The following is a 27,324-nucleotide window of genomic DNA, read 5'->3' on the forward strand; positions in this document are numbered from 1 at the left end:
AGGTTTGAATAGGCTATCCATCATTAGGAGTGTTCTCCTGAGGAATGGTCCTTTAGCCCATGTTTTCAATTTTTTTTTTTATTTTTAATTTTTTAAGCCAATGACTTCTAGTTTTTATTTTTTAAACATCATTTAACAAGAAAAACATTCAACCAAATTAAAAAGAGTAAGGTTGGATTAATTTACAATAAAGTAATCAACTTAAAATATCTGCTCTTCCATTTAGGGCTAAGGAAGCCAGTAGTTCCTGTTTAAACAGCAGAATTGCACAATTATTTTTACGTATGTTACATGACACAAAAAAATAAAAGTCTTACAGCTTCCACTGATGCCCTTCCCTCCCTCTAGAGTAGAGTTCATACAGTTGGATCTTAAGTCAGCACTCAGGCTTTAAAAAATCATCTTACATTTTGAAATACAATACAACTACTCTGGTGCCAAGAATACTTTTTAAACTATTCTTATAGAAAACAAATACCTTAGTTAATTGTGTGGCACATTAGGCTGCTCAAAGAAACAGCAAAGATGAAAAATAATGTACAAGAATTATAGTCCCTTCTTTATAGAAATCATCCAAATTCAAGATTTTTTTCTGGTTTTCCTTGCTTCTTATAATGAATTAGCAGAGATCATTTACAAGAAGCAGAATGCACTGGTTTTTGGTTCTTCGTTGTAGCTGCCAGCTTAGGAGCTCATGACTGTGAATATAAAGCGAATATGACTATGCTCACAGGTTCTGGAATGGGAAAAAACCCAGATACCTTTAAAGTGTTTCTCTATGCTTGCTTTCAAGTCATGACAAAAAAACTCACAGCAGTTTAAAGGATGGTGAAAGACTAAACAGGAGACCCAGTAAAATAGAGGTTAATTTTACCTATATTACACTCCTATAGTAAAAATTGTAATAAGTATGCTATTGTATTTAAGTAACATTCTATAGTAAGCTGTCGGAGCAAATACAGCATTTAACAGGTTCATTTACATACCAGGTATAGTAGCCTTTAGACAGAGCATCTTGTTTTCACACTCTTGAATATATAACCTTTAAAAAAAACTAAAAGGAATATGTAATTTATGACAGCTGGCCAGGCATTTTATTTGGGGAAAGAGAAGGATTTTCAGGTAAACTAGAATTATTTTCAGCAATCACAAACATAGCCTAAAAACCACATTTTATACCACACTGAAGTTATTCAGTTTTTAACTATAAGTTTGACACTCCATTTGCCAAAGTCCACACCTATGTGTAACTTTTTTTTTTTTTTGAGATTGACCTATGTGTAAACTTTTTTTTTTTTTTTTTTTTTTTTTGATTGAGTCTCACTCTGTCACTCAGGCTGGAATGCGGTGGTGGGATCTCTTCTCACTGCAACCTCCACTTGCAGGGTTCAAGCCATCCTTCTGCCTCAGCCTCTCAAGTAGCTGGGATTACAGGTGTGGGCCATCATGCCTGGCTAATTGTAACTTCTTAAGAAGCTATTCAAAGACATACTCAAGTCTGAATTTTGGCCCCATTTAGAAACTTCTGTGCTTAGAACATGCTTAAAAACCTTTAAGTACATACATACAAGGGCTGTTGGTACAAAAGCCCAATATGAGTAACTATTTTTCTTCCTAATTTGACATCAAATTTAATAGATTTTTAAGAAAAAGAATCACACTTCCAGTCACAGACATTAAAAAAAAAAAAAAATCAAGTTACAGAAGTTAAAAGAAAAAAAATGACTGAGGTGATAAGCTTCAGGAAAATTACAGAGTAACACTGCTCCAGGAGGGGCACAAACAGGAAAGCAGAATTTCTATTTACAAATGATGACGGTACTGTGAAAACTTTCAGAATTAGCAGTAAGGAGCACAACCCTCCAGGTTCATTATACTCTGGGCACAGTATATGCTTCTTCTTAATTTCAAGGTAATATGACATTTGCGTAATAAATGAAAATTAGTAATATAGAAGATGGAGGTCTGGGCGCAGTTGGTTCACACCTGTAATCCCAGCACTTTGGGAGGCCACGGCGAGCTGAACACAAGGTCAGGAGATCAAGACCATCCTGGCCAACATAGTGAAACCCCATCTCTACTAAAAATATAAAAATTAGCTGAGTGTGGTCCCAGCTGGCTGTGGTCTCTACTAAAAATACAAAAATTAGCACGCCTGTAGTCCCAGCTACTTGGGAGGCTGAGGCAGAAGAATCGCTTGAACCCAGAGGGTAGATTTAGCAGTGAGCAGACATTGCGCCACTGCACTCCAGCCTGGCAACAGAGCAAGACTGTGTCTCAAAAAAAAAAAAAAAAAAAAAAAGAATATGGAGGACCTCAGTAAGTATTTAAATAGTAGAAGACAGGAACAAAGTGGCCATTTGGGAATTAGTCTTTTACCAAAAGTTATCCAGTTGTATTTTTTAAGAGAATTACCAGAGTATTATCTTCAAATGAAAATGCTAAGCCTCCAGATCCTCATAACTATCAATGAATTATATTTTCCATTCCTGCCTCAACAATTTCAACTTCTTGTTTTGAGCAAACTAAGCAGCGTAGACAGATTTATCAATATCTTGTTTTAAACCCTTCAAAGAACATTATGAATAAAGGAAATTTAAAATATTTTTCAGCAGAGACATCCTCATTCTCAAATGAGAATATTGGCTTAATTTAGAGTTTCTACATGGCTTAAAAGGAAAAGAAAAAAAAAAAGATTTAAATACTCGGTACCGAGTTTTCCAGTCACGATAAAGGGCTTTGTGCTAACTTACCTCTTCTTTCTTTGCAGGGCTAACTGCACGCACCCAGCAAAATTACTAGCTGGAGTTACTGTGCAATGAGCAAATGTGGAAGAATTTCTTTCTCATGTGATCCCCCCACAGAGGGTGGGATCATGCTTTACTTAACTGAAATACTCAAGCCCCTATTGCTGTCGGGGGAGGTGTAGAGGGTGGGGCCAGAAGGGTTAGGGTTAGGGTTAGGGTTAGGATACCGTGCTATACAGTGAAAATGTAATTTGTTAATATACTATATTTGAGGTTTGAAAATCACTGATCACAGCTACTAAATAACAGTGCACCAAAGTTTTACAATATTTGAACACCTGCGAATGTAAAGCTTTCTGGCATGACCCACATTTGGATACAAATGGGAAGTTCATTGAGTATTAGGTTTATCAGAAAGCTAGAGGAAACAAATTACATGTATTTTTTATAGGTAATAACCTAGGAAAAAAGTGGATATTAGGTAAAAATTAAGTGAAATTATTTAGATACTTTCAGTTTCATCTTTTCCTGGGAAAGCCCCCAAAACAGTCCTCTGGAAAACCAACTTCATGCATGTACAAAATGACATCTGCTCTCATATAGATACAGCTTTCTCTCAATGGTAGATAAGTCACAGATGTATCTCAGATATTCATTTTCATGCATAAGGAAGTTTGAGACATCTACTCCACTGAAATATTGCATAGGAAGTCTACAAACCACTTCTAGGAAAAAGGCATTTCACTGTGAAAGTTGGATTTAATTACATGAATGTTGAGAAGACTAGGTTAGACTCAAAATTCTGTATTCATTTTTGTATTTATGAATCTCGAGCAGATGCCAGTTTAGAGAATACAGCCAATAACATTACAGACAAACCAAACAGCAGTAATAACTATCTTCCTGGCAAAACAGTAATTTATGACATTTCTCCAAAAATTAGCATAGTTCTAAGTTCAATAGTAAAATAAAAAAAAAAATCACTGGTAGTTGCCACTTTACAGCTCAAGACACTGTTTTCAGTAGATTTTCATGCTTGCCATTTGGTTCTCTGTTTCAGACATGAACTGCTTTTCAGATGAAAAACCTGGGGTGGCAGAGGTGTGTTTGTGTTGTGGAAGAACCCAGGGCAGAAAAATAGCAGAGAGTAACAAAAGGTGCAGTTCTCTGGTCAGACAGCCAAGCGAGGAGGTAGTTATTCTGAGAACTTATCAAATAGAGAATATCGTACTAAAATACTGAGAGTTGGGGAAGCAACAGAAGCTTCTCTGTGAGACTGAAGATAGCAACAGGAATACTTCTCCTGGCAAGTCAGGATCAGAGCGTCAGTGTAGCTTGAAAGTGGCTCGTTTCTGATAAAACTTTAAAAGTATCTTGTTACATCACCACACATGGCAATCCCATACAACCCTGAGTCCCATCATCAGTGCTGTTGAGGTTTTTCATTTGGTGCTGGTGTATTTCCCTTACCAGTGTGTAAAAAACATCTTCAACGCCCTGTCTGGTCTTGGCTGAGGTTTCAATGAATGGAATACTGTAACTTTTGGCCAGTTTGTGGGCTTGTTTTATATCAACTGTACTTGTTGGCAAATCACACTTGCTTCCCACTAGCACCATAGGTACATAATTTCAGTCTTTCACCCGCTTAATCTGCTCGCTGTAGAAGTTAATATCCACAAATGACTTGCTGTTATTGTTGGTAAATACACAGAGGAAGTCTTCACCTGTCCTCATGTATTGGTCTCTCATGGCACTGGACTCTTCTTGTCTAGCTGTATTGAGAATGCCCAGCAGACAGGTTTCACTGTCTATAACCACCTGTGGTGGTTAGAATCCTCTATGGTGGGATCATATTCATCTACAAAAAGTGGTTCTGGATTAGCTGGATTGCCAGTGCGCTTTTCCCAACACCAGTTGCTCCAGGTACCACCAGTTTGTACTCAGTCATTTCACTCCTACAAGAACCTCAAGCTCTGCTGCCTTTGCTTTGGACAGATTGAGGCCAAAATCAAAGCAAGAGCTGGGAAAAATGTTGGAGACCCAGGAACCGCCATGAACAGCCCCCACAAGGGAGCAGCCTAGCCCAAGTTTTTTTAAAACCCAAGTTTTTAAAAATCTGGGCCACACTGGCTAGACATGTCCTGTGTTGTTGTAATACCTTTCTTTGTTGTCTTTTGGGGATGTCATTAGAAAGTGATTCTGTGTTTCTTAGACTCTTACTCCCTTCTCCCATTCGCTAAATGAATCTTCACCCAATTTTTGTAGTACTCAGAGTGTAAAAAATGTATTTTAACTTACGTAGTTTTTAAACATTAAAAATTTTCATTTTTAGATAATTGTAGATTTGTCTGCAGTTAGATAATACAGAGAGGATCTCTTATACCCTTTACTTTTTCCATTTTGCAAAATTGTAGTATAATGTCATAATCAGGATAATGACATTGATTGATACTGCAAAATGGAGGTTTCCTTCTCATAAGGACTCCTAACAGTCCTTTTTATAGCTGTACCTAGCACTCCCCATTTCTCTGACCTCTGGTAGCCACTCTTCTGTTCCCCATTTCTATAATTTGGTCATTTTAAGAACGTTATGTAAATTTACTCATATAGTGCATGTCTTTTTGGGATGGGCTGTTCTTGTTCAGCAGAATTCCCTGGGTCTTCATCCAAGCTGTATCAGTTGTTTCCTTCCTAGCTGAGGAGTACTTCGTGATATGGATGTAGCATGTTTGGTTTACCCATTGACTAGTTGATGGACAGCTTAGTTGTTTCTAGTTTTTGGCTATTAGGAATAAAACTGATGTAAACACTTGTGTACCGATTTCTGAGGGAACATACTTCTTCATTTCTCTGTGATAAATGCCAAGGAGTGCACTCGCTGGTTTGTATGGGAATTTGCATGTTTACTTTTATAAGAAACTGGCAAACTGTTTCCCAGAGTGGCTGTACCATTATATGGTTCTACCAGCAATGTATGAATGATCTAGTTTCTCTGAATCCTTGGCAGCATTTGGCATTGTCTGGACTTTTTTTTTTTTTTTTCCTGAGATTGGGTCTCACTTTATCACCCAAGCTGGAATACAGTGGCATGAACACAGCTCACTGTAGGTTCAACCTCCAAGGCTTAAGTCATCCTCCCACGTCAGCCTCCCACGTAGCTGGGACTACAGGCATGTGGTACCACACCCAGCTAATTTTTATATTTTTTGTAGAAATGGTGTTTCTTCATGTTGCTCAGGCTGCTTTTGAACTCCTGGTTTTAAGCAAGCCTTCTGCCTTGGCCTCCCAAAGTGCTGAGAATTTTTTTTTTTTTTTTTTTTTTGGAGAACTAATGGGGAAGGAAAAACAGTGTCCAGAGGGAGCAGGACACCTGATGGCCTCTCGTTACTCACACTTCTGCTGTTGCTTGTTTGCGGGAGAGGACTGTGGCAGTCTGCTCTCTCCAGGATGGTGGTCCCAAAGCGTGTGGAAGGTCATTCCTAGTCTCCACTTTACTTTTTTCTGTTTGATTTGGAATTGGGTTACATCATCTTTGCCAACCCCTTGTTCTTCCACATCCTTCATAAAATGGGTCAGAAGCAGGACTTCCTTTCTTATTAAACCGAGCAGGGAAGGGAAGTGGCATACAAATTGAATCATTCTGTTTTCTTTGCTGTTCTCTTTAAAACGACCCATTTGTTGTCCATTTGTTTTCTTTGAAAAGTTAGTCTGAAATCCACCCCCCACACACACCTGTTTTTTGAGACAGGGTCCCACTGAGTTGCACAAGTTGGAAGGCAGTGGCACAATCACAGTCACAAGCCTTGCTCGGGTGATCTTCCCAGTTCAGCCTCTTGAGTAGCTGGGACTACAGGCACATGCCACCACGCCTGCCTCATTAATTATTATTTTTTATAGACAGTCTCACTATGTTACCCAGGCTGGTCTTGAACTTTGACTCAAGCGATTCTCTCACCTCGGCCTCCCAAAGTGCTGGGATTATAGGCATGAGCCAACGCATCAGGACTGAAATCCCTTTAATATCTTTTTTTTCTTAGGTATTTATTTATGGCTTTTGGACATCTTAATTAGGCTTGATTGGAATAACTATAAGTTAACTTAAAAAAATGTTGAAAGGCATAGGGGTATTATTTTGGGTGACATGTATCCCTAATATTTTGGTGGTAGTGCTGTCTTTCATTAACAAAATGTAAACTTGTTTTTTAAGAGGACATGAAAAAAGAACTGTCTCTCATACAGAATTTTGGAAGTGTTTGACCTATACTTAATCAGTCACAAATTATCTTTGATCTCAGATATTCTGCAATATGGAAACTGTGATTCTTTTCCAGTAGGCCATGCTCATTTTGCATGGCTAGTGTGTTTAATGCTTTTCTAGTTCCCCAGTCTCTAGGACCTAACTGAATTCAGCAGCATGCCCTGTGCCATAGTCACTTTTCAGACAGTATTCATGCTGGAATTTGTGTTGTGCAGCTTTTTTAAGGGAACATGAGCCTCGGCCAGTGGTTTTCAGACTTAAACATTTGGTAGTGCCTGTTTAAAACAGTTTTTCTTTTTCATGGAACCCGTAATGTAGTGATGTTTTGGGATTGTATTTTGGGAGTTCATTGTTAAATCTATAATAGTGTAAACCTAATCACTGATTTCAGTGAGGCAGTTTTGAGGAACACAAATTAGAAATAGAAGGGAGATTTGATTTTTGTCCTGGTTGCATGGAATGGAGAGACTCCCTATTCACCAGTTAAGCAGAAACGAATATCACATTTTAAAATAGCTAGTCTTGCAATCTCAGGATGCTTTCCAAGTAAATAGAGATGGCAGAAGAAGCTTTATTCTGAGATCTGCGCAAAAGTGGGTTATCCTGGCAGCACAGTGTACCTCGTAGCTGTTCTCTGATATGTAAAATTCGGTGTAACACATCTGAGTGTGTGTGTGTGTTGGTGTTTTATTATGGCAGTTAAAATAGTCATAAGACAAATGCATATAAAATGTCTGTAGACTGTCATGTCTTCAGAAGAATGCTGTCAGAAAGTCATTATTCTAGGCCCTGGCTTTACATCCCTGGGTAAGAGGCTCTTGTACCAATCGTTGGGTAATTTGAACAGCTCCCTTTGTGGTACCATTAGGAGTCTCAGCTTTGAAGGATCACTTACAACTCTGTGCATAGGTGATTTTCAAAGCACCTGGGTGAAGTTACGTGGCTCCCGAAAATTGAGCTTTAGAAAACAGCGACAACATTGAAACGATCTTTGGGAATGGTTACCACAGAACATGCATTGTTGCCAAGGATCCCGGCAAAAATTCTGGGAACTGCAAATTAAAAGAAGCCATATTTGAGCACTTCACAATTTACCTGAACTGAAACTGGAGTCAGTTCCTACCTGTTCCCACTCATCTCTGCGTAGAGGCTGGGGGCAGGCTCTGGCCCGGGGCACGCACGCATTTTCAGGAGGCACTTCTGGCGGACTTGTGTCTGTTACCTGAGCTGCATTTGCATTCCACTCCCTCCTTATCTGCAAGTGCCCCAGTTTCTTCTGTAGTTAGGATAGGTGAGTCAGATGACCGTGGGCAAGGAAGCTGGTGAGCATATACCAGGCTTGGTGTTACTTTTCGTTGTCCTAAAAAGATACTCTTTTTCCAGTCTCTGGGATTTAGCCACCCTTGGGCCAAGGCAGTTAAGTACACCCTGGGGAGGGGAGGAAGGTAAGGGAGGAGGGAGAGTAGCATGAAAGGGACATTGTGGACAGTAAGGAGCCAGGAAATCTACTCCAAATATGGAATGAATAGGGAGAACTCTTGTTTTTCATAGTTATAAAATAGTTACAGAGAAAATAAAGACTTTAGTAAAAGGTTATTGTAACAACTTTAGGTTTCATTTAATTAGAAACACTGTTAATATCTATTGTTGAAAGAGATTAAAAATGCAGCTAAAATCTAAGGCTAAAAGATTTTTGTTCCCTTTCTTATCCCCTCTGCTTTCTAAAATGCTTTTTTTAAAAAAAATGTGAGATTTTGGATTGGCATATATGGGGTATATTATTGTCTAGATCTTTACATTACTGTGTTTTATTTATTTTTCTCTTAATAGACCACTTTCACTGCTCTTTGAGGAAAGAGGGGCAAAGAGGGGAAAGAAGGATGCTTGGAGTGTGTGTGTGTGTGTGTGTGTGTGTCTGTGTGTCTGTGTGTGTGTGTGTCTGTGTGCATGTGTCTGTGTATGTGTGTCTGTGTGTATGTGTGTGTGTGTGTGTGTGTGTGTGTGTGTGTGTGTGTCAGTAGCAGTGGGTAAAAGAGTGTTCACTTTCATTCATTGGGTTCTTTTCCTCATCTTGCTTCTTAGGAGGAGGCCTCCCTCCCTCCTTCCCTCCTTCCCTCCTTCCCTCTTTCCCTTCCTTCCTCCTGTCTGTCATCCAAAAGCTGGAGTGCAGTGGTTCAAACACAGCTGAATGCAGCATCGATACTCTGGGCTGAAGAGATCCTCCTGTGTCAGCCTCTTGGGAGCTGGACTAGGCACACATGCCACCATGCCTAACTGTTTGTTTTTTTGTAGAGATGGATCTTACTTTGTTGCCTAGGCTGGTCTCACTGGGCTCAAGCAGTCCTTCCACCTTAGCCTCCCAGAGTGGGATTACATATGTGAGCTGGTTTTTCTTTTCTTTTCCTTTCCTTTTCTTTTTCCTTTCCTTTCTCCTTCTCCTTCCCCTTCCCCTTCCCCTTCAACAGGGCCTCACTTTGTCACTCAAGCTGGTGTGCAGTGACATGATCTCAGCTCATTGCAACCTCTGCCACCCAGGCTCAACTCACTGCAGCCTCCCACCTCAGCCTCCCAAGTAACTAGGACTATAGGCATGGGCTAATTTTTGTATTTTTTTTTTTTTTTTGTAGAGATGGGGTTTCACCATGTTGCTCAGGCGGGTCTTGAGCTCCTGAGCTCAAGTCATCCACCTGCCTTGGCCTCCCAAAGTGCTGCAATTACGGGCGTGAGCCCCTCTGCCCAACCCGAGGTTTTCCTTTTTTTTTTGAAAGCATTATCACTTGATGAAATTTGGCCAGCAAGTGTCTTGTTTTCTTTAGATATGTATAGATGTACAGGACATCCTCTTAGAGGTAGGAAGCAGGCACTTACATATGCCCTGAGCTGTACTTACAGCCTCTCCAGCCTTTGGCAAGGGTTTGAGACAAATGTGCTTAGTTCCTGCTAAAGAGGCAATGTGTCTATTTCTGTTAATCCCTGAGCCCTCGGGTCTCGGGAGACATTTATGGACATTGACTGGGATTAGTAGGTGTATCCATCAGACAGGATCTGGTGTAGACAGATTAACTCTGGGGAAATTTATTCAGACCTTGCCCTCATTGATTGCTGTCTAGAGGATCTTTGGTAGCCATCTAACCATGTGCCTTAACCTAGGAGAAGTTTCTTCTATAGCACTCTGACAGCTAGGTATCTGCTTTTTTACTTCATTATTTCCGTGACGAGAAAAGAGCCCCCCAAAGCCCCGTCTTCGTTTGGCCTGGGATCTGCTTCTCGTTCTCCACTTCCTCTTGCGTAGTCTACTGGAATGTCACAGAACAATTTTTCTCCCTCCTACCCATGAGTGCAGTTCAAGTATTTGAAGAAGCTTATCATACTTTTCTTTGGTCTCATAGTCCTCCAGCTAAATAGGCTGACTTCCTGGGATCTCAGTCCTTGAAGGATGTTGTTTTCAGACTTATCACTATTCTGATCACCTTGCTTTGGAATCACCCCTACTTTGTCTGTGAACCTTTTAAACAACTATAGGTGTTTGGGGATCACACAGGCTTGGCAAACGCCCTTGAACTTAACTAAGTAGACTTTCTCAGTCTTTAATGGGCTCCTATGGATTGTGCCTTTTGAGGAGGTTGTGGAGCCTGTAGCATCACAGATTCTGTGCTCCTCCAGGCAGGGTGGCGAACATCGATCTAGGTGCAAACTGCCTGCTGAAGAATACCACCTACGCATTGCTTTGGCAAAAAGTTTTGTGATTGTTGTTTTAAATTTTGGAAGTATCTCTGAATTTACATTACTAAAACAGTTATAAAACATAGGAAAGAAAAAGCAAACGTTACCTAATCCTATCAATTTAGATATAATCATTGGAAAAAAATAGTATTTTCCATATTTTTCTGTGCTAACTTACATATATATATATATATATTTAAAAATGGAATCATGAATATTTTGTGATATACTTTTAAAATTTAATTTTTAGGGTCAAAGCTTTCTGTGACAGTAATTTATATCAGCTTGATTTTCTGCATGGTACTCCATTTACCCACTGTAGAAGAGTACTGTAATTTATCTAATTGTGTCCCTTATTGTCAGCTAATTTAGGTTATTTTCAATATTTTGCCTTATAAATGTCCATGTCTTCATATTTATTTCTCTTGGATAAAATCTTGGAGGTGGAATCATTACCATCATTGCTTAATAGGCATTCTGAAGGATGCATATTTTTACCTGATTGTTATTCAGGAAGTCTAAATAGAGAATAAATCTGCCACCTTGTCAATTTCATTGTGTTAAACAAGAGTCCACTTGGCAGAATGGCTTTTTCTCTTTCCTCGGATCCTGGTATTTCTGAGACCACTGCTCCTTGGACCCTAGCTCCTGAGGCAAACCTTTTTCATGTAATTTAGGATTCTTTCAGATCTGCCTGTGTGGACATGTTGTCTTCTATGACAGTATGTTTGCTGGAATGAGAAAGTCCTGTGACTTCATTTCTGGTTTCAGAGTCACAGCTCCCAAGTGTCATTGTCTTGGCAGAATCAGCTATGGCTTTTTCCTTGGCTGAACCCTAGGTAGGTGTGAGCCTATATTTATGATTCCGATCTTTGCCCTTGCTGTGAGACTTTCTTACCTTGGGCCTTTGAGTGCTCTCATAAATAGTAGTTGAGTAGATTGGCCAATGATAAGGTGCATGACACTTTCATTATAGGAAATGTAATTAACAAGAAGCATAAGTTAATATGCTTGTAGAACTAGTCCAATGTCTTAGAAGATAATTTAGTATCATAATGAAAGGAGACATTGCTTTTCTTCCCAGACAATTCTGAAGGCAGTTAATTTCATCTGTATAGCTAACAACAATTTCTTAAGTCTTCCGGTCCTTCCCCACTCCACTAGAAGCTGCAGAGTAGTCCTTCCCATTCTCACGTACTGTCCCCACTTCCTGACCCTTTCACTGTCTCCCTGCCCAGGGAGAGGGGTGCCCAGGTGATGACGACCAGTGGTCTCCTTTCTGCCATAAGGAGCTCCTTGTGGAGCCCTGTGCTCCTTGCTGAGGCCCCCTAGAGTCCAGCCTGCCTTTCTCTATCCTTTCAATGCTACCGTTGTGTACCATGTTGCTTGTGGCTGCCTTTTCTTCCAGACTGACAGATAGGATGACATTCCCCAGAGACCTCCTTATTTTCAGTCTCAGAAAACAAGCACAGAGGACTTTCTTAGTTACCCTGTGGAACAAAGAAAATCAACAGACCTAGATGTGGGGAAGCGACTGAGAACCTTCAAGGTTCTGTTAAGGCAATCTCTCCGCTCCTGGATGCCGAAGGCCCCTACTTCATGGGGCACAGCCACACTTACTTGCAGAATCTGAGCTACGGTGTGGCCACGAGAAGTCCAGGCCAGGGGATGTTATCAGTGGTCATTTTTTGGTTTCCTGAGTGCATCTGTCCTAAATCAGCTGTCACTGGCAACTAAAAAAAAGATCTTATCTGTCATAGGCATGAGCTGAAGAGAAGCAGCTGTGCTTTGTTTTTTGCTAAGTCTTGGACAGTTCAGTTTGGCACTTAAGAGTATTCCAGCTTCTTATAAGAATCTGTCTCTGTCTGTCTGTCTCTCTCTCTCTCAAGCATTTAAAAAAGTGGCCTCTTGCCGTGTTGCTCAAACATTCCTCCCGTCTCGGCATCTTGATAGCTGAGACTACAGGCACAGGCCACCATGCCCGACCTCAGCTCCTTTTCTTTTAAATTTCTTGGTCCAATTTGTATTCTTTGCCAGCATCCTTGGGACAGAACAAATGTTGCAGTTTGGGGAAACATTTTGTACAACTTTGTTCACTGAATCACCGTCACTGCATGTGCTGTTGATAATCTAAACTAGGCTGCACAGAGTGACATAGTTAAATATTTGGCTTGGGTGTACAGATGTTTCCCTTCAAGTATCTTGGGTGTCCTGCTCCTTATCAGAATTTTATCTCCCCCAAATTCATTGTTTGTGAATTAACTGTGAAGTTCTGGGAGCGATTTTCAACAGTTTGCCTTTCTAGAAAAAAACTTTGGGGTTTAAATAGCACTTAACCCTCTATCATTTTACTCTCTCTGAAGTGATCTCTCTGGGGAACATGCTGGATCTCCTCTGTTCAATGTTTTTCTCTTTCTTGACAAGGCCTGGATGCAAGAAGTTGGTCCAGGTTTTCCTGTCCAGGTTTGCTTGTTAATAAAGCATCTGGAGCAAAGGAAAGGCTATTAGCACCTTGTCACTTAGAGTTTCTTAAGCACTGTTCCATTTATGTGCTCTTGCTGCAGAGATTTAATGAAAGTGGCATCTGTCTTTACACCTGACATATGCAGGCTGTCCGTAGAACTGAACAAGTGATGTCCGCAACACTGTAGATGCAGGAAGGCTTCATGCTCAGTTCCTTTTTTCTGCGTTCTCTGGGAGTAGGCAACTCTTTATTCATCAGAGTAGGACTTTATGTTTTAATATTCTGGAGAGAGATGCTTGTGGTGATGTATTTAGCCTTAAATTCAGGAATGGCTTCTTTTTCCAGTGTCTTCACAGTTTATACCTGCCATTTTCTGTGTTAGTAGATAAGTCTGCCTACATTTGAATTTGGAAATGGCATTTGCTAACATTTAACCTTGGGCATTTAACTTCTCTGTGCCTTACTAACTCCATCTGTAAAATGGGTGTAGTAACAAACTACTTTGTAGCTTTGTTTTGAAAGTTAAGTGGGATATTAGATATAAAATATTTTGTAATAGTGCCTGGCACATGGTAAGTCATCAGTAAGTCTTTGCTGTTATTGTCAGGGGTAGTGTAGTGATAATGCCAAATGCTTTGATTATAAGAATCTGATTGTATATTGAGTCACAGATTATTTAGAGATGGTTTATATAAATATTTCAAAAGAAAGACCTCGAGCTTGCATGTATTCCTGGCCCTGTATAAGGTACATGTTGTAATGTTTTCTCTGCTCAGAGCTATTTTAAGCCAGTACAGACTGTCTACAGAAATGGGCTTAGAATGTTATTTTCACTCTGCTGCTCTTAAAGAGGGCACACTGCTCTTGAGAAATCTTTTTTTAAGAAAAGGTTCAAGTTCATTGTTGAAAAATTTGTCTCTGAAGACAGCACTGTGCATTTTCTATGGATATCTGTTTTTCATCTTGCTTTCATTGCAGATCTGAATGTATTCAGATACATGCTCAAGCCCCTCGTTCACTTTCCAGTTACCTAGATTTTAAAAAAAGAAACCATCAGTAGTTGTCACCTGTTCATTCACTGAGGGCCTTCTTGGTCTTTTTGTGGCTCTGCCGTCTGTCCCTGTTGCCTCACTCGGATTGCTTCCTCTTGGATTTCAGTCATGATTGCTTTTGTTTTATATCCGGTCCTTGATTCGGGGCTGCATTACCTCAGTTCACTGGCTTGTGTGGTTCTGTGTCTCCATAGTCAGGAGGATTCCTGAGTATGCTGGATTCTTTTCTTTTTTTTTTTTCTTGAGAAAGAATCACGCACCCGGCCTGTGCTGGATTCTTCATCTGCAGGCCGTGCTGGACCCTCACTTTCTAACCAGCCTTGAGGTATCTCAGCCTCAGCACTGTTGACATTTTGGTCAAAACAATTGTTGTGGGGCTGTCCTGTGCATGGCGGGTGTTTACTCGCCTCCATGCCCCCCGCCCGCTAGATCCGGCACCATCACCCACTCCTCCCGCAGCTGGGACAATTAAAAATGTCTCCAGAGGTTGAGTGTGGGGGCCCACACCTGTAATCCCAGCACTTTGGGAGGCCGAGGCTGGCAGATCAGCTGAGGTCAGGAGTTTGAGACCAGCCTGGCCAATATGGTGAATCCTCGTCTCTACTAAAAATACAAAAATTAGCTGGGCGTGTTGGTAGGCATCTGTAATCCCAGCTACTCAGGAGGCTGAGGCATGAGAATCACTTAAACCTGGGAGGCAGAGGTTGCAGTGAGCTGAGATTGTGCCACTGTATTTCAGCCTGGGAGACAGAGCGAGACTCCATCTCAGAAACCAAAAAATAAAAAAAATTTCCAGATATTGTCAAATGTCCTCTGGATTATAGAATTGTCCCCTGCTGAGAACCATCGGTTTAGATCAGTGGGTTTCAAATGTCAGAGAGACTATGTGTATCTTATATTTAGCTTCCAGAGTTATGTATGAGTCTCAAAATTTACAATTCTATGATACAACTATTGATTTATTTTTGAAATATTTAGATACCTAAATCTCTATGTAACAAAAGTAACAAATCCCACCACATAGAAATTTGTCTTGTTTTAAGATACCTAATATGTCAGACCAGTGGTTCTCAGTATCTAGTCCTGAGCAACAGCAACATTAACATCACCTGGTAACTTATTAAAAATGCAAAAGCAGGCCGAGTGTAGTGGCTCATGCCTGTAATCCCAGCACTTTGGGAGGCTGAGGAGGGCTGATCACTTGAGGCCAGGAGATCCAGAGGAGCCTGGCCGACATGGCAAACCCCCATCTCTGCTAAAAATACCAAAAAAAAAAAAAAAAAAAAAAGAACCAAAACAGGACATGGAGGCACACCCCTGTCTGTAATCCCAGCTACTCGGGAGGCTGAGGCATGAGAATCGCTTGATCCTGGGAGGTGGAGGTTACAGTGAGCTCCGATCATGCCACTGCATTCCAGCGTGGGCGGCAGAGTGAGACTCTTTCTCAAAAAAAAAAAACAAAAAAACAAAAAAACCAAATCAAAGCATAGGGGACCTAGCCAGACCTACTAAGTCAGAAACTCTGGCAGAGGAGCCCTTCCATCTGTTTTAACAAGCCCTTCAAGGTCATTTTGATGCACACAGAAGTATGAAAAACACTTGGTTAGTTACTTAGGTAACTAGGTAACTAAGTACATTACTAAGTTACTCAGCTAATTAAGTTATCTCCAGTCAGAGACCCATAAAATAAACCTTATTGAGAAATAAGTATAACCGGCTATATACAGAACTTTGAAATCTGCTTAGGAAAATGACTTTTACCAGACAGATCGTTAGGTGTCTGCTAGTTACGTTGGCTTCTCTGCAAGAACCAGCCATATCCACAGCTTGCTTTATAGGGTTTCCTTTTGTCAGTATCCCCGAGCTTGGTGCATGCAGCGCCACATTTTGGCTTTAGCTGCTTGAACTAGGCTTGCTTATGCCTGACTCCCAAGGTAAGCATGTATAGGCTAACCAGCAGCCTATATTGAGCAGAGATTCTTCCTCTTGGAAGTTTGAGACAGCGAGAGACACAGAAATGGAAAGACAGCAAAAGGCATGAGGCAATGAAAGTCCCTAGTTAAGCAGAAACCGTGAGGAGATAAAGAGCCTCCTAATGAGTCAGTGTTAAGAAGAACAATGGCAGGTGGAATTGGGTAGCAGCACAGGCTGGCTGTTTTGCAGTGCGTGATTTTAGAATCGAGGTTGAGTCAACCTACTTAAACTAATATGTCTAACTACAGAATGTTTTAATTTTCTAGAAGACCCAACTGGGCAGCTGCTTATAGGGGTTCCTGTTTTATACTTCCCTGTTTTGCTTGCTTCTCTAGGGAGCCTCATATTAGATCACCAGTAACGGAGGCAATTTCCTAATATGTCTATTCCTTGTTGCCTTGATGAGCCCATTGACTATATACCTATACTAGAAGACCAGGTGGTTTAAGGTGGGTTACATGGCATGCTCCTTCCTTAAAGCAGTGACTCTCAGCCTGGCCGTGCCTCAGAAACACCTGGGTAGCCTCTGCCTCTATTTAAAAACACACTGTATGCGCCCTTGAAATCTATATTACAGGAGAGAATGGGAGATAGAAGCCTTTCCTTTCAGCTTGTTGATGGGTTGACTTTCCCAAAAGAAAGCTGCGTAGAGAGTATTGCAGAAAACCTTAGGCCCTGCTTCATTCAGTTCTTTAGATCAGACCAAATACGCCAGCTCACCCTCTATATTCCAGAGATGTGTTGCTTTGCCTCCAATAACATTTTCTCTTAACATTTCCTGTTAGAGCCTCTGGGTACCATTTCTTTTGAGGGAGATGGTAAGAGTTTGAAAAGCCTTTAAAAAACCGTTAAAAACACATGCAATAGAGCGTTGAAATGAGCCTTGTGAATGATGTTCTGAAACTTCGGTAAGTCTCAAGAAATTTTTCTATTTTGAATGATTGCTATTGACCCTATCCAGTTGGTCAGTGCTTCCCTTATCCTGCTAGTCACCTCTTCTTCCTGTCTTTCCTTTTAGAACCAGGGAAATTATGCAAGTACCTTCATGCAGTAAATCCACTGGAGTCTTTGACACACCTCAATCCAGAGAGACATGAGTGAAGATACAAATAGTTTACATTGTTGCTCAGATGGTTGGCTGAGTTCCGTAGGGTAATAGATTCTGGGAATGTGGTCCAGTGCTTGTTTTCAAGGCCAGCTTAAAAGATTTGGGCCTGACCGAGAGCATAATCAGGATTCTCTTATTCTTCAGCCTGGTATCCTTGAGGAGACTGTAAACTGCTCGAGAGTCCAGGACTGTTTACCTATTGTACTTTAACGTTGAGTACCTCTACCCACTGGGCGCGGTGGCTCACGCCTGTAATCCCAGCACTTTGGGAGGCTGAGGCGGGCAGATCACGAGGTCAGGAGTTGAAGACCAGCTTGGCCAACATGGTGAAACCCCATCTTTACTAAAAATACAAAAATTAGCCGGGCGTGGTGGCACATGCCTCTAATCCCAGCTACTCGGGAGGCTGAGGCAGGAAAACTTCTTCAATTGGGACCTGGGAGGCAGAGGTTGCAGTAAGCCAAGATTGAGCCACTGCACTCCAGCCTGGGCCACAAAGCAAGACTCTGTCTAAGAAAAGAAAAGAGGAGAGAGAAGAAGAAAAGAAAAGAAAGAAGAGGAAGAAAGAGAGGAAGAGGAAGAGGAAAGAAAAAAAAGAAGAAGGGGGGAGGGGGAGGGGGAGGAAGAGGACAACGACTTTAAAAGCAATCTCTTTGTGATGTACACAGAATATTTGCCCAGTAAGTCACTCAGCCTAGAGTACAAATTTTAAGCCCAAACTATTTTCCTCAGGAGCCCGGCAAGTCTCTTTACTCAGCAGCCTTATCTGACGTAGCCCATCTTTAATTTAGCTTTGTGCAAGATGCAGGGATCAATAACAGCGATGCTGGAAGGGAAGGAGAATGGCCAGCTGCACACAGCCGCCCATCTCCGCACTTGAACTGAACTCTGCTTTGGTCAGACTGATTAGTGCAGTCTGGAGAGCCGTTAAATGCTCTCTGACTAGTTCATCTGAGCTCTGCTTCCTGTTACCCTCAACAGCTAACCCAGGTGATTACAGTTACTTGAGGAGAAAGGGTGTCCTGTCTCCTGTTGTGGTACTGAGTAGTGTTGGTACCAGTCTTAGGAACGTGAATCACAGTGCAAATGAGCCGCCTCTCTTGTTTCCTTTTCTGCACGCCCTGTCAGAGAGAGTGAGTTGTTTTCTATTTGCAAAGGCTTGGTCTCCTCATTTAGATGAGAGAGAAATTGCATGTACTCTCAACTTTTGGCTGGTGATAGGCTTCTCCTTTATTATGTTTTTCCCCATTGTGAGATTTGTTTAGAATTGAATGAAAAGATTCGTTTTCTTAGGCTTTCAGTGATGACACTTTATTTCTTCCGTGTGATAAAATTATACTGCATGAGTTTATTATTTTTAAAAAGTAAGACTGTCACCTAACATTTCCTCTACAGTTGGGTAAAAAACTAGACAGCATCTCATTTCCCATTGGTTCCATGGGCAGCCCTTTTTAGCATACAAATCAGAAGGCTTGTGCAGCTCTAAAACTATTTCCTAAATTGGGGAGGTAACAGACCCTGTTCCCAAAGTTATGAGTAGGTGTGCTGGGTGAAAAGTGCTCTGTGGTCAAGGCCTTTGACCCTGCACTTTCCAAACTTAAACAAGTTTCTGCATTTCTCTATTCTTAAAACCTTTCGTTATACTAAGCATATGTTGTACATTTCTCGAAGTGTCAATTATCATCTCACAGGACACTGGTGTTCCAGGGAAGTTGGAGAAAAGCTGACAAGTTATTTTAGTGTTTTATCATTTACACAAAGGAATTGTGTTTTAGAATATGCCATATCTGCTTTAACGCTTTACAGATTAGCCAACTGGAAAAATACATGTCAAATACCAGGTGAACAAGACACAATCACCCAACCTACTTTTGGGAAGATGACTAAAACATTCCATTTAACAATCATTCAGCACCATCTCCTTGTAAAGGACCCGTGCTTTAAAGGAAGAAGGTGGTGACTTGGGAATGGATTGGAATAACACCAGAGAAGTCCTTTGTCCAGAGAACTTCTTCATTGGGTTTGACTTGAGAAGAACAAGTCAGATAAGGTTAATCTCCTCATTATAAATGTCTAAGTTACTTTCAGATCATTCTTTTTTAGAACTCTGGTGAAATGGTGTTGGGAAAGGGTCCTTAAATCATTTACTCTTGTTGATTGCATGCAGTTTATATTAGGGGCCTGCCTCCTTCCCAGGTGCTGAGCTGCACTCACACATGGAGGGGCCATCGCAGAGAAAAGGATGTAGATTCATTGTCTATGGTCCTCAGCTACAGGGGAATGAGTATTGGCTTGAAACACAGAATAATCTTCCTAATAGAGCTGCCCACTCATAGAATGTGCTTATTTGTGAGGGTGGGGGATTGAATTCCTTGCAGCTGGGTAAGTTCAAGTAAAGATTGCTTGTCCTCTTAACTATGATGTCCCCTAGAACAGCTGTCCCCAACCTTTTTGGTACCAGGGACTGGTTTTGTGGAAGACAGCTTTTCCAGAGACCAGGTGGGCGTGGGGTTGGTTTCAGGATGAAACTGTTCCACCTCAGATCATCAGGCATTAGATTCTCATAAGGAGCATGCAGCCTAAATCCCCACCATTTGCATTTCACAATAGGGTTCACGTTCCTATGAGAATCGAATGCCTCTGCCGATCTGACAGGGGGTGGAGCTGAGGTGGTAATGTTCACTTACCCACTGCTCACCTCCTGCTGTGCGGCCTGGTTCCTAACAGGCCACAGCCTGGTACTGATCCACAGCCCAGGGTTGGGGACACCTGCTATAGAGCATTCAAGTTGGAAAATATGTCCTTTGGTTTAAGAATCTGAAATTTACAATGTTCCTTGCTCATATATCAAATGATGTATTTTAGCTAGAGCTTATTAAATGTCACAACTTTACTGTCAATAACTTAAAACTTCTATTAGTGAGGCCAGGACAAGCAGTTGGTAAGGACAGTTGTGTCCCACAGTGACTGTTTGATTGGTTCTATGTTCTAGGATTGAGTACATATCATTTTCATAAGGTTAAAATCCAGTTAGGAGGTCTGTCCCTTTGGCTGTTGGCTAGGTTTATTACTTTTTAGTTTCAGTAGGGATGTGAGAAGCTTTTTTGAACATGTTTAGCAAGGTTTGATTTTTGTATTTCTGAATATAACTCTGAGAAGAATTCTCTCCCTGCTGTCCTGGTGGCAGAAGACAATGGACTTTGTCTGCTTGTCTCTTTGGGGACAGATACGTGGGCATTTAAAGAGCCATTCTAGTTTCAGGAACTTGAGAATCAGGAGTCCTAAGGGTTGGTGCTAATGCTGTAAAACGTTCTCAGTTCTGCAATTTTAGTTAATAGAGTGGGGCTGAAAAAGCCTTTTTCCAGGAATATTGTGAGAGTAAGAGCTTTTAAAATTATAGGAGAAAAGGGCTTGGCTGTTTCAGTTAATAATACATGAAGAGTTTTCTCTTTTCAGAGTCTTTCTTTGGTTTTCAAAAGGTAAGACAATCCATGGGCTTTTTAAATTTGTTTTTCAGGTGAATTGTGGAGTTTTCCTCTGAATAGTATCTTTGCGCTAGCTGACATGAATTTTGCTGAGCACATAAAACAAATAGCAAGTTGATGAGGCAGTTAATTCACACTCTTTCTTCTCTAATGTGGCCTGCAGATCTAAGAATTGTTATCTCATCCTCAGCTTTTGGACTCTTAAATTTTAGTGAGTTGCATGCATCCCATGGAAACTATGGGTAATTTCTTCTTCTGAAGTTTTTTGCAAGTGGTCCCTTACAAAAAAGTAAGTGGTCCCTGCTAGCTCATGATGCACAAAATAAAGCAATACAACATTTCTCTTCTGCGTATTGGGAGAGAACTGCCATCCTTTATAAATATGTAGCTGATATATAGATTACTGGCCTAAGAGCTGCCTGGTGGGGAAAGTCAGGCCTGTGCCTGCCTCTACCACTGAAGACATGTTCATCAAGCCACTGTATGTCTCAGCCATTAAAAATACCCCTTTTATCATTTAAAAAGAATTGCCATTCAGTATATGTAACATAAAATTTACTACTTTAACCGTTATTAATAAATATGTGTTCATTGGCGTTAAGTATATTCGCAACGTTCTGCAACCTATCGATTTCCAGAACTTCTTCATCCCAAACAGAAACTGTATCAGTTAAACACGGACTCCTCATTCCACCTCCCTACTGCCCCTGACAATCACTAATTTACTTCCTATTTCTGTGGAAACAGAAAATATCCCTATTTGGGAAGGTTTATGTAAATGGAATTATATAATACATGGCCTTTTGTATCTGGCTTGTGTCATTTAGCAGAGGAGTCCCCAACCCCAGGGCCACAGTTGGGTACTGGTCCATGGCCTTTCAGGAACCTGGGTCACACAGCACGAGGTGAGCGGCAGGTAAGTGAGCATTACCACCTGAGCTCCACCTCCTGTCAGATTGGCGGTAGCATCAGATTCTTACAGGTACGAGAACCTTGTTGTGAACTGTGCATGCAGGAGGTCTAGGCTGCATGCTCCTTATGAGAATCTAACTGACGCCTGATGATCTGAGGTGGAACATTTTCATGCCAAAACCATCCCTCCTACCCCAGCTTCTGCTGAAAAGTTGTCTTCCAGGAAACCAGTCCTTGGTGCTTACAAGGTTGGTGATGGCTGATTTACATGTTTTCAAGGTTCCTCTGTGTTGTAGCATGTGTCGGAACTTCATTCCTTTTTAAACCTGAATAATATTCTGTTGTGTGCATATACCAGTTTTTTAAAAAGTCATTTGTACTTCATTGGGCATTTGAATTGTTTTTCCTCTTTGGCTACTGTGAGTGGTGGTGTGAGCATTGCTGTCTTGCTGAACATCGAGGAGTGGAATTGTTGGATCGTATGGCATTTCTGTGTTTAACCACCTGTTCCCTGCAGTGCCTTGGCCATTTTTTTTTTTCTTCTGAGAAGAAGTCTTGTTCTTGTCACCCAGGCTGGAATGCAATGGCGCAATCTCAGCTCACTGCAACCTCTGCCTCCCCTGTTCAAGTGATTCTCCTGCCTCAGCCTCCTGAGTAGCTGGGATTACAGGTGCCTGCCATCATGCCCAGCCAGTTTTTTTTTTGTATTTTTAGTAGAGGCAGGATTTCACCATGTTGGTCAGGCTGGTCTCAAACTCCTGACCTCAGGTGATCCGCCTGCCTTGGTCTCCCAAAGTGCTGGGATTACAGGCGTGAGCCACCACGTCTGGCTGCCCTGGTCATTTTGAAACTGGGCAGTAATACCTGTGCTTGTAAGAGAATTCACAAATACAGTCTGTTCACTTTTCTAATTTAAAGTTTGGAACTCTGTCATGGAACTTATTATTCGTCTTTCCCGCGTGTCTGTTGTTTGGGTACCTACTTTACTACAAGTTCCTGGACCTGGTCTGCATTCTCCTTCTTTTCCACCTTCTTTGTACATTATAAAGCAATAAATGTTTGTTGATAAATTGATTAGATGTACAACATATTCTAAAGTATTATTTTTAAAAAAGAAATCTGTTTTCAAGAAGCACAGTGGAATTATTTCCAGGTTTTGTTTTGCTAAAGTTAAGATCTGATATTATTTGTTAATTTCTCTTGGTTATGGAATGAAAAGTGTTCCTGCTATTAAAAATAAATGTTAGGTGAAGGGAGTAAACAGAGAAGTATTTAGGCATTGGGAAAAGGCTTCCACTGGGTGCTGAAATATTGTGGGAAGAGAGTTGCTATTGTTAGAGCAGTTCTGTGTCATGTTAGTCTTTGTTTTGTTTAGACATTGCTTTTTTGAGAGCCCACTCTGCAGGCATCTAAATCTGAAGTTTAAGCCTCTTTTTTGATAAATGAGGGATAGGTGAAAGATGGGTTATTTTGGTTGTTGGTTTTGTTTTTAATAGGCAACTAGAATTTTTACCTCTTGGGTCACTTACTTATAGCAAGCATGTGTTGTTATGGCAGGTGGCTGTGTATGTTGGCATTCAAACAGACACTGATAAGACTGTATTTATTAGAGATGGAGTTTCGCTCCTGTTGCCCAGGCTGGAGGGCAATGGCGTGATTTGGCAACCGCCGTCTCCTGGGTTCAAGTGATTCTCCTGCCTCAGCCTCCTGAGTAGCTGGGATTATAGGCATGCACCACCACGCCCAGCTAATTTGGTATTTTTAGTAGAGATGGGTTTTCTCCATGTTGGTCAGGCTGGTCTCAAACTCCTGACCTCCGGTGATCTGCCTGCCTCAGTCTCCCAAAGCTTGGAGATTACAGGCGTGAGACACCACGCCTGACCAATCATAAGATTTTAAAGATGGTAGCCATCCAGCTGTGCTTAGGCTAAAAAATGGCTGTGTGCAGATTCAGCTACATGTTTCACATGGATATAAAGTTCTACTTTTATTAACAAACATACAAGTGCATTGCTTTTGTGTTTTTAGTTTCTCTGAGCCCTTATTTCTTGTCTCTTTCAGTGGCTGGCTGTTGTCCATAGCTGAGCTGAAACTCTCTGTGGAGGAATTAAGCTTAAAATATCAGTTTGAGGTTGTAGTCAGCTGCAGAGTATGATAAAATTTTGAGCAACACAGTTTTCAACAGCACTCCTTTGTCACTGTGCCTGAGAAAGCTTTTATTAAGAGAGTTTCATGTGAGGTTCCATGAGACAGACCATTGTACACCCATATTTTTTAAACAGTTTAATAGGGAAATTTTTCTTGCTTTAAAAAAAATCCTTCAGTTTATAATTATCAGGAGTATTGGATATCTTGTAAGGGAAGGTGGAAGTTCACTTAGTAAAAAAGGAAGCTTAGTTTTCTTTCTTTGAATGGTTAACATGGGGATGCCTTTAGGTGGAAGCTTTATGTGACTGAGGCAGCCCATCCACTCATTGTCACAGAATCAGTTATTAATTCAGCAAATACTTATGGAGCCTTTGCCATGCATGTGGGCCTTGTGCTAGAAGCCAGGGATAAGATCAGTTCTGCACCTGCCTCCTGCAACTTAGTCCACTTTCCAGGTCTCCCCTAGGTTTTTTTTTCATTTTTATTTTTAAAATGGAGACAGGGGCTCACTATGTTGCCCAGGCTGGTCTTGAACTTCTGGGCTCAAGTGATCCTCCTGCCTCAGCCTTCTAAAGTGCTGAGATTACAGGTATGAGCGTAGCCTCTCTCTCTCTCTCTCTCTCTCTTTTATTTTTTTGAGACTGAGTCTCGCTCTGTCACCCAGACTGCAGTGCAGTGGCCCGATCTCTGCTCACTGCAACCTCTACCTCCCAGGTTGAAGCAAGTCTCTTACCTCAGTCTCCCGAGTAGCTTGGATTACAGGCACCTGCCACTACACTCAGCTCATTTTTGCATTTTTAGTAGAGACTGGGCTTCACCACCTTGGCCAGGCTGGTCTCGAACTCCTGATCTCAGGCGATCTGCCCACCTCAGCTTCCCAAAGTGGCAGGATTACAGGCATGACCCACCTTGCCTAGCCTTTTAGCCTCTCTCCTAAAAGCAGCTTTATTAAAGATGTAATTCAGGCCAGGTATGGTGGCTCACATCTGTAAATCACAGCACTTGAAAGTCACTTGAACCCAGGAGGAGGAGGTTGAGATCGTGCAGTTGCACTCCAGCTTGGGTGACAGAGCAAGACACCATCTCAGAAAAAAAAAAGTAATTCACATACCATGCATTTCACCTGTTTAAAGTGTACAACTCAGTGACTGTTAGTATATTCACAGAGTTGTGCATCTATTACCAGAATCAATTTTAGAGCCTTTTATTTTTAACCCCAAAAAGAAACCTCTTTCCTTTAACTGTTATCCTCAGTCTGCCTATCCTTCTCAGCCCTTGGCAATACCTAATCTGCTTTCTGTCTCTATGGAGTGGCCAATTCTAGATATTTTATATAAATGGTATTAATGGAATTATATAATATGTGGCCTTCGTGTCTGGCTTATGTCATTTAGCATAATATTTTCAAGGTTCCTTCATGTTGTAGCATGGGTTGAACTTCATTTTTTTTTAATGGCTGAATGATATTCCATTGTATGAATATACCACATCTTTTTTTTTTTTTTTTTTTTAAAAGACCGTCTTGCTCTGTCGCCCAGGCTAGAGTGCAGTGGTGTGATCTCGGCTCACTGCAACCTCTGCCTCCCTGGTTCAAGTGATTCTCCTGCCTCAGCCTCCAGAGTAGCTGGGGTTGCAGGCTCCCCCTACTGTGCCTGGCTTATTTTTATATTTTTAGTAAAGACAGAATTGCACCATCTGGGCCAGGTGGGTCTCAAATTCCTGACCTCATGATCCACTTGCCTCAGCCTCCCAAAGTGCTGGGATCATAGGCATGAGCCACCACGCCCAGCCAGAACTTTTTTTTAAAAAAAATCTTTTCCTTTACTAATAGGAATACTGGGTTGTTTCCACCTTCTGGCTATGTGAATGATGCTCTTGTGAGCATTCACACAAGTTTTAGTGTGGGCATATGTGCTCTGATCCCCTGGACGTCTTGCCTATCCCACAGATCCAGGCCTACCACAGAGAAATGGAGAAGGATCATACACCATGTAGACGTAATGAAGGAGTCAGGGAAGGCTGCCCCTGAGGTCACCGTATCCAAGCTGCAGCTTGAAAGAAAGGTTGAATAGAAAAGTTTTTCTAACTGTAGCTGATCACCTATTAGTAGGTTGTGAATTCAATTTAGTGAATTATGGCTAGCATTTTTTAGGGGAGCTAAAATAGAATAGTAGATATTAGAGGGGTAAAGATAAATATTGCTGCATGAAATTTATTTTCACTAGTTATATGAGAGCATATAGCAAATTATAACGTGAGAGATATTTTGGATTGCAGTCAGAAAAATCTGAAAGTCATTGCTCTAGGGATTTTTGAGGAGATTATTAATTTGGAACTTTAAGTATGGTTCCACAAGAAGATGGAGAGATATAGGGCTGGGAGAGGGAAGAACCTGGAAAGCTGAAGATCCTTTGAAAACTTAAAGCTATGTGCTTTGTACACTTTTAGAATGATTCATTTATTCAACAAATACTAAAATATCTACCATAGGCCTAGATTGCACTAAGTTCTGAGAGCATATGTAAATAAGATTTGTGTGATTTCTGTTCTTTTGGGATCTGGCAGGGAAGACGTTAAATCAATTAAAATGGTTTCTATAAAACATGTTTGGTTGAGGCTCACGTGGTGGCTCACGCCTGTAATCCCAGCATCCTCGTAGGCTGAGGTGGGCTGAGGTCAGGAATTTGAGACCAGCCTGGCCAGCATGGTGAAATCCCATCTCTACTAAAAATACAAAAATTAGCCCGGTGTGGCAGCGGGCACCTGTAAACACAGCTACCCTGGAGGCTGAGGCCAGAGAATCACTTGAACCCGGGAGGTTGCAGTGAACCAAAATCATGCCACTGCACTTCAGCCTGGGTGACAGCGCAAGACTCTGTCTCAAAAGACAAAACAAAACAAAAAGTAAAAACATGGTGGGTTGTCGCATACACATCTTTAGTTTTTTTCAAAGTGTCTCTAAAATGAGAAAGCAGTGGATTAAAAAAGACATAGTCACCTCAAAGATAGGAGAATAGGAAAGGAGATCACAGCACTTAATTGCCATCAACACGTTTTTGGAAGGCACGGGAGGAAGCTGAACTCTAAGGATCTCAAAAAGGATACCAGTAAGTGAGCCGGTTCACTCCATAAAAGTCCAGAGAAGTCCAGGAATTGGAAGCCCCAGGCCTTGCATCTGCTGAAAGCTATAGAGCTGAAAAGAAGAGCATTAGGTGAAGGGCTGTAAAAGCTGTTAAGCCGCACTTCCCACCCCCACCCGTCAGATCCAGGTGCTGCCCCTCCTCCCATTCTGAAGGTTCTATTGTGAAAGCTGTAAATCATTAGCCATCCATCCCCCCAACCTGCAAAGGTACACACCTAATAGATATGATACATTCCCGTCAGAAACAATGGCACCCTTAGTTTAGAAGGAGGAAGAGGGGAAGAGGCCTAACCCCTGTGGGTGTGTCATGA

The 27,324-nt window shown here is 41.4% G+C and overlaps 1 protein-coding gene, 1 long non-coding RNA gene and 1 pseudogene across 12 annotated transcripts in view; 2 read left to right on the plus strand and 1 right to left on the minus strand.

Moving 5' to 3' along the window:
* CARMIL1 (capping protein regulator and myosin 1 linker 1) overlaps positions 1-27,324 on the plus strand; it is a 346,698-nt gene that overhangs the window by 14,821 nt on the left and 304,553 nt on the right. The gene's annotated exons all lie outside the window — the stretch shown is intronic.
* LOC116543229 lies at positions 2,240-3,617 on the plus strand. Its single transcript, XR_004265516.1, has 2 exons — positions 2,240-2,274; positions 2,313-3,617. It is a non-coding gene; the product is annotated as an uncharacterized LOC116543229 (long non-coding RNA).
* On the minus strand, positions 4,039-4,695 carry LOC116543228 (annotated as a pseudogene).

The sequence above is a fragment of the Sapajus apella genome, unplaced genomic scaffold (assembly GCF_009761245.1).
Source record: "Sapajus apella isolate SASKATOON/1434 unplaced genomic scaffold, GSC_monkey_1.0 scaffold184, whole genome shotgun sequence".
NCBI lineage: Eukaryota > Metazoa > Chordata > Mammalia > Primates > Cebidae > Sapajus > Sapajus apella.